The sequence below is a fragment of the Pinus tabuliformis genome, chromosome J (genome assembly GCF_031772625.1).
Source record: "Pinus tabuliformis cultivar Carrire ecotype Pingquan chromosome J, CPIR1, whole genome shotgun sequence".
NCBI classification, from domain to species: domain Eukaryota; kingdom Viridiplantae; phylum Streptophyta; class Pinopsida; order Pinales; family Pinaceae; genus Pinus; species Pinus tabuliformis.
The window spans coordinates 181,874,396-181,880,250 of NC_142295.1; positions in this window are offsets into that span (position 1 = coordinate 181,874,396).

The following is a 5,855-nucleotide window of genomic DNA, read 5'->3' on the forward strand; positions in this document are numbered from 1 at the left end:
TAAGAATGAATCTATCGAGTGTCCAGCGGAATAGTCCACATAGGCAAGATAGGAATAACAGTTGATACAACACATTTCCAACAACATATGCACCAAAACAATTGAAATAGTTAAACGATCTTATTACAGGTTAAAGAAACATGCATTACAAGCGTCTGAAGAATAGTCTTACAAACAAATACAATACATGTGGAAACATGTTGGCCCGTTAACAGGCCTTTGAATTAAGTGAAATTTCCAAGACACATCTATTCACCATACATCACTAACTTGGATACCGGGTCATTGGATCCACTGCTCGCTCCTCAAAGAAAAGACTACAGACTCTCAAGGCTATATGGGAGGAGCCAAGGAAAAAATTCCTTTGCATGTACAAATGAGGGGTATATATAGCCAAGGGTGAAACTGATCCTTCTGACTATTCAACTTCCCTCATGACTATTCGACTTACATGACTCATTGACTTCATTCGTGGATCTCTTGGACTTCCCCATTACATTACATTGATTACACATTTATGACCCAAAGTAGTGATGTGGCTGAGGTGACTCATGACAAAACTCGACATGACACTTCTCGTTTGCACATGTTGGTTGCGTTGTTCATGTTGAGCTGCTATGTTGTTGAGTGAGTGTGCCCATGATGTACCATAGCTTCACCTCTACCTGGAAAAGTGCATAGTGTCTTCAATGGTCTTGGTGTTCTCTTGATGGTCCATTCATGTGCGCGTGTATCCTTCGCTTGCTACTTGGTATGCTTCGTGTGTTCTTCCAATCATGAGAAAATATTCTAGCATGTGCTCCTTGCTCATATTGTCCGTCAATGTGCCATGTATCATCCATGTACCTGTTTTTGTAAACACTCATGATGAGGTGACATCAGATCTATAAATCCCCTAGTCTACCATGATGCATTGTCTTTCATTTTCGTGTTCAAGTGATCAGGACAGAGGACAAGGCTCTGAAACAGCGTAGAGCACATGTTAGGCTGGGATGCTAGGCTTCAGGACATTGTCAAGAAAAACTGGATAGAGGTCATTGAGAGGCTGAGTTGAGTAATCTGACACAATAGTGACATCTGCGGGATCTTTCTCACCTAGGAGGCTGAACTGTGCAATTTCTTAGGGGACGGCAGTGCATGAAGCAGGAGGCACTGGCAGTGAAAACTACATAAAGTTTCAAAGGAGGCTGAGAGCAGGCCACGGGTACTTGCTGGCTAAAAATACACAGAGTTGGGAGGCAGCCATGAAGGACATGTATGTGTCAGGAAGATGGTGGTCTACCTAATAAAACTGTGAAATTTTCAGGACGAGTGTCAAGTCGACTGACACGGGGACTGACTAACAAAATTGTGTAATTTTTAGAGACAATGCAATGACAGGCAGCGGGTGCCTGTCCCTCTTTTCTATTCAATTTATTCAGTCAGTGTAGGTAGGCAATGTGAAAACTTCTAAGCAATTTTTAGGAGCACTGAAGTCCAATGTCACTTCTCGGTCAAATTCTTCGGTTAACCAGCGGGAGACTTGACAGATAGGCTTGCGGGAAGCACATACTAATACAGCTTCTTGGGCAACTTCTGCTTTATTTTGGGTGACAGTCAGCCAGACTGACTCTAGAATTGTGCCATACATACTACTTAGAAGGAAGCCTCAAGCTCTGCATAGTTCTGGGCAATAATTTTTGGTCACTAAGGGCTGAGACTATGTAATGCAACTCAGTGGAGGTCTAGTTGATGGAGGGTAGTCCGGTCAACAAAATTTCAGAAAAATGGTTGTGTGTGAGTGAGTCAACTTGTGTATACATGATCTTGTGAACACACACTCAACATGAGTCGACGATGAGATACCTCAAACCACAAGACAACATATGCTCAGTGTGACTGACTACAAGACTATTTAATGGTGAAAGTGACAAGTAAGACACTTTGGATAGACCTTCAGATGACCATGACGACACTTGCACACTAGTGCTTACAACATGTGTATGAGTGTGATAGGTGCTTACATAGTCGAAACAACTCATGCACAGGAAGAAAAACCTTCGTTATCACCAAAACAGAGTTGCAAGCATGACATGGTAATCAACATGTCGAAGATGACAATTGGCCAAACAAGTGAAAGGGAAGCAAGACATGTAGAGGAAACACATGAAATGACTTTTTTTCATTTTCACACATGCATGTTATTTAAGGAAGGATGATGTCACAATGACAAGCAGTCCTACAAACTCAACTAATAGGTGTACTTCCAAAAGTGTTCTTTATTTCCATACTTACCCTCGAGATGATCATGCATCCAATAGAGTTTGCATGTGCTCTTGATATTTTTCCATCACTTAGTCTCTTGGTCCTTCTCCTCAACTCCTTGGGAGTGATCTCAGCATGTCACATTTTCTTTTTGTCACTGAGAGGGACATCATCATTGCTTCAGCGGGTAGTGACTGTTGCTAGGATGATGCCCTGGGAGGCCCATCTACATAGTTTCTGCATGCAAGACTGACAAGATAACTTGGACAACACTATGGAGTTTTGAGGCACAGGAAACTAATGCAGGATGGGGGTCCTGGGAGCACACCTCTGTGAAGTTGTTGATGGTGTTGGATGCACCAACATGTAAGGGGATCTCCCCTGTAAGAAGTCTCAATTAGACCTTAGACTGTTTGGTGTAGAAGTCCTAATAGTGGGTCGTATGGTAATGCCTTGACCGTGATTTCGCATAGAGGCAAGTAAGATAGCTTTGCTCGTAGCAAGGGTGTGACAACTGTAGTGAGTCAAGGAAGGTTCATGAGAGGTTCTAACACATTGAGGGTGAGGTCAGTGTGCCCCTTGGAAACTTGTAATAGTATGCGTCTTAGAATGGAACACATGAGCGAAGATGCATCAAAAGACATAAATCAATTTAGCAAGAAATCCAAAGTGATGGTTAAACCAAAAACACATTTCAAAAAGATTCATACATAATTATACAGAATAGTCCATACATGCATGCGTAAGCAAACCAATACATATATCATTTACAGTAAACCAGATAGCATAGAATACAATACAACATATGCATGAAACATGCTGGCTCTTGTTATATTAAGAAGTGTAAGTTCCATTCATACAATACATCCATGTCCAACCACTAGCTTCAATAGTGGAACATTATAGCCACAACCGCCTTCTCCTCCAAAGAGATGTACTAGCTCTGTGCAGTGCAGAAGCCAAGGCTCATTACAATACTTTCCAAGCTTTCTCTAAGATACTCCTATCGACGCTTGCTGACCATAAGCCTTTACAATGAGTTGTGAGGTTCTATTTATAGAAAAGGGTGGGGTGACCCTTGAAATTCCCCTTTGTGACAGTTCATCTACCCTCATGACCCTTCATCTACTCTATGATTGTTACATCCAACTATTGACACTTGAGCTTCCACTTGACACGACGTTACATTACAATGCACATGTCCTCATGTGAGACAAAATGGCTTGAGCAAGCCATGCAAGACATCACTGACACTTAGTCCATTGTGGTGAGACCAACTCTTTGACATGCTTGTGATGGTGAAAATGGTAAGCTGATGCCAACCTTGGTCGTCCATGATGGTGTGGATGCATCCCATGGTGATATCTTGTTGAAGCAGACTCTTACCTCCATTGCATCTGGGTGCATTGGTGTGGCTCCTTCATCCAACTCATCTGCCAGCATGTGCATGGTATTCTTGGTGCAAAAGAACCAGAAACAAACTGATGCATAGTGTCTGTGCTGATCTTCCAGTGTGTAATGTTGGTCGTGTGCAACAACTATCAACTACATGCTTAGCTCCAGTCCAACTTTCTTCTTGTATTTTCCTTGGTGAGCGTGCTAAATGGGTTGGATCGCATGCGTGCACACAATGACATGCATGCTGTTAAATCCTTTGCATGCGATGAACAACAATGATGACCATGTATGCTCAGTGCCAGCTGCTAGGATGGATCTATAACTTGTATGGGCGCAATTTCATCAGTGAGTGCATGTTGCGTCTCTTTTTGTTCCTGTTCCTACTTCAACTTATCGCTTGTCTGTGCAAATCATGCTCTCCCTTGAGTTGTTGCTTCAGCACATGCAAATCCTTCTTTGTTCCATTCTCTATCTTCATGCTATCACACTGTCACCTCATAGCCTAAGTCTTCCAAGTTGCTTTCATCATCAGTGGATCTACTTGAGCTTGCAACTTTATTCCGACTTTGTGTTGTCAACAACCTTCCTCTTACATTTGTTGCATCTGGTATGCTGCCTTCAGCTGTTGTTTGTGATGCTACTCGACGTGATGCTGCTACCGTCATACCTTGATGTCCTTGTCTACAAACAACCTGATGTCTTTGTGAGTAGAAAAGCTCATAGACACTTGATCAACTACATCCCCAAGTGTGCTCTGTGTGATGTCCTCGATTCTACTCTCCCGAAAACCATTATACTTGTACTGTTGAGAGCCAGATCAACACCTTCTATACCTACGGATATGGCAACACTCATGGCAAGAAATCTGTCAGCCGAAAACCAAAATGAACTTTATAACTTACTTAAAACATACCTATGTGATTGATCATGAAGGTTATGCAATTTCTAGTGGGAGGTCAGGAGACTGACTACCAAGACTACACAAGGCATAGCGTGGGCTACTGGGAGACTGACTAACTACTCAAACTATGAAATGCACAATCCATTTTGGCTATTGACTGCTAGAATTGCACAATGTGCAATCTCAACAGGCAATGGTTGCAGGCTCATTGACTGCATTGTGCAATTTTCTGGGCCAGTAGTCACTTTCCCTCAGAATTGCACAATGCAAGACTGGAGGACAATCACGGGGAAGTGTTACACTAAAAAATGTCACCATGGCTATTTACAGTTAGTATGGCTCTATCAACAGTCATGCTATCCTCTTAGGCAAGTCTTATGCCTCTGCTCTCCATGTCAAACTCCAAAAAGAGAGAAAGTCATTATAAATGTATTTATCTCTGGGTACGCAGGTTCTCTCAACCTTACCTGCGGGTACGCACCCAATGTTCACAAAAGCTGCGTACTTGTACGCTCTGTATGTAAAGGGGCGGGTGTGTCCCCCTGTAAAGGTCAAAATGCGCAAGTTTCATCTTTAAAAAGTTACTTGTGGTCATTTCTAGAGCATTCTAGAAGGTTGTTCGACGTGTATTGAGCGCCTCCAGATGGTTCATGTACCCCTACCAAAGAGGAACTTATCCCATCAATAAGGGAGCTATCCCATCCAAAGATGGGATTATCCCATTGATGGTGGACCTAATTAACTTCCTCTTGAGCACTATAAATACAGGCATTGGGCCAGAAGGAGGGGAGGTTGAAAGCTAAACATTTCTAAGGGTAGATGCTGTAGGAATTAGGACTCCCATTTAGAAGCTTGTGAAGAGAGATTGTCATCTTTGCTTGTTCTATTTTGGAAGTGGGTGAGCTTTGTCAAAGTAAAGGAGAACTCTTGATGGACCCTGGGAGGGACTTGCACAACACCAAGGCTCAGGTTGTAATTGTTCCTTTTGTTTCCTATTAATGCAAATGAGTCCATTCTTCTCAATAACTTGTTATTTATGAGTTGTTTCATGTACTCCTTGGTCTATGTGTTAAATATGTTTTATTTTATGAGATTATCAAGTGCTATTTAATCGTTTGATTGTTAGTGAATGCAGGTTTCAAAGTGAAGGAGGAGCTCATCCGGATCAGCGAGGCTGGACTGCTACAACAGCGTTGGACTACAGGTAGGATCTAAACACTTGATTTCTTATATAGTAAATGCATGTTTAGAGAAGGATTTCTCTTATTTGTCTTGTTTGTCACTAGAGAGTCTTAGGCTCCTAGGGAGGTTG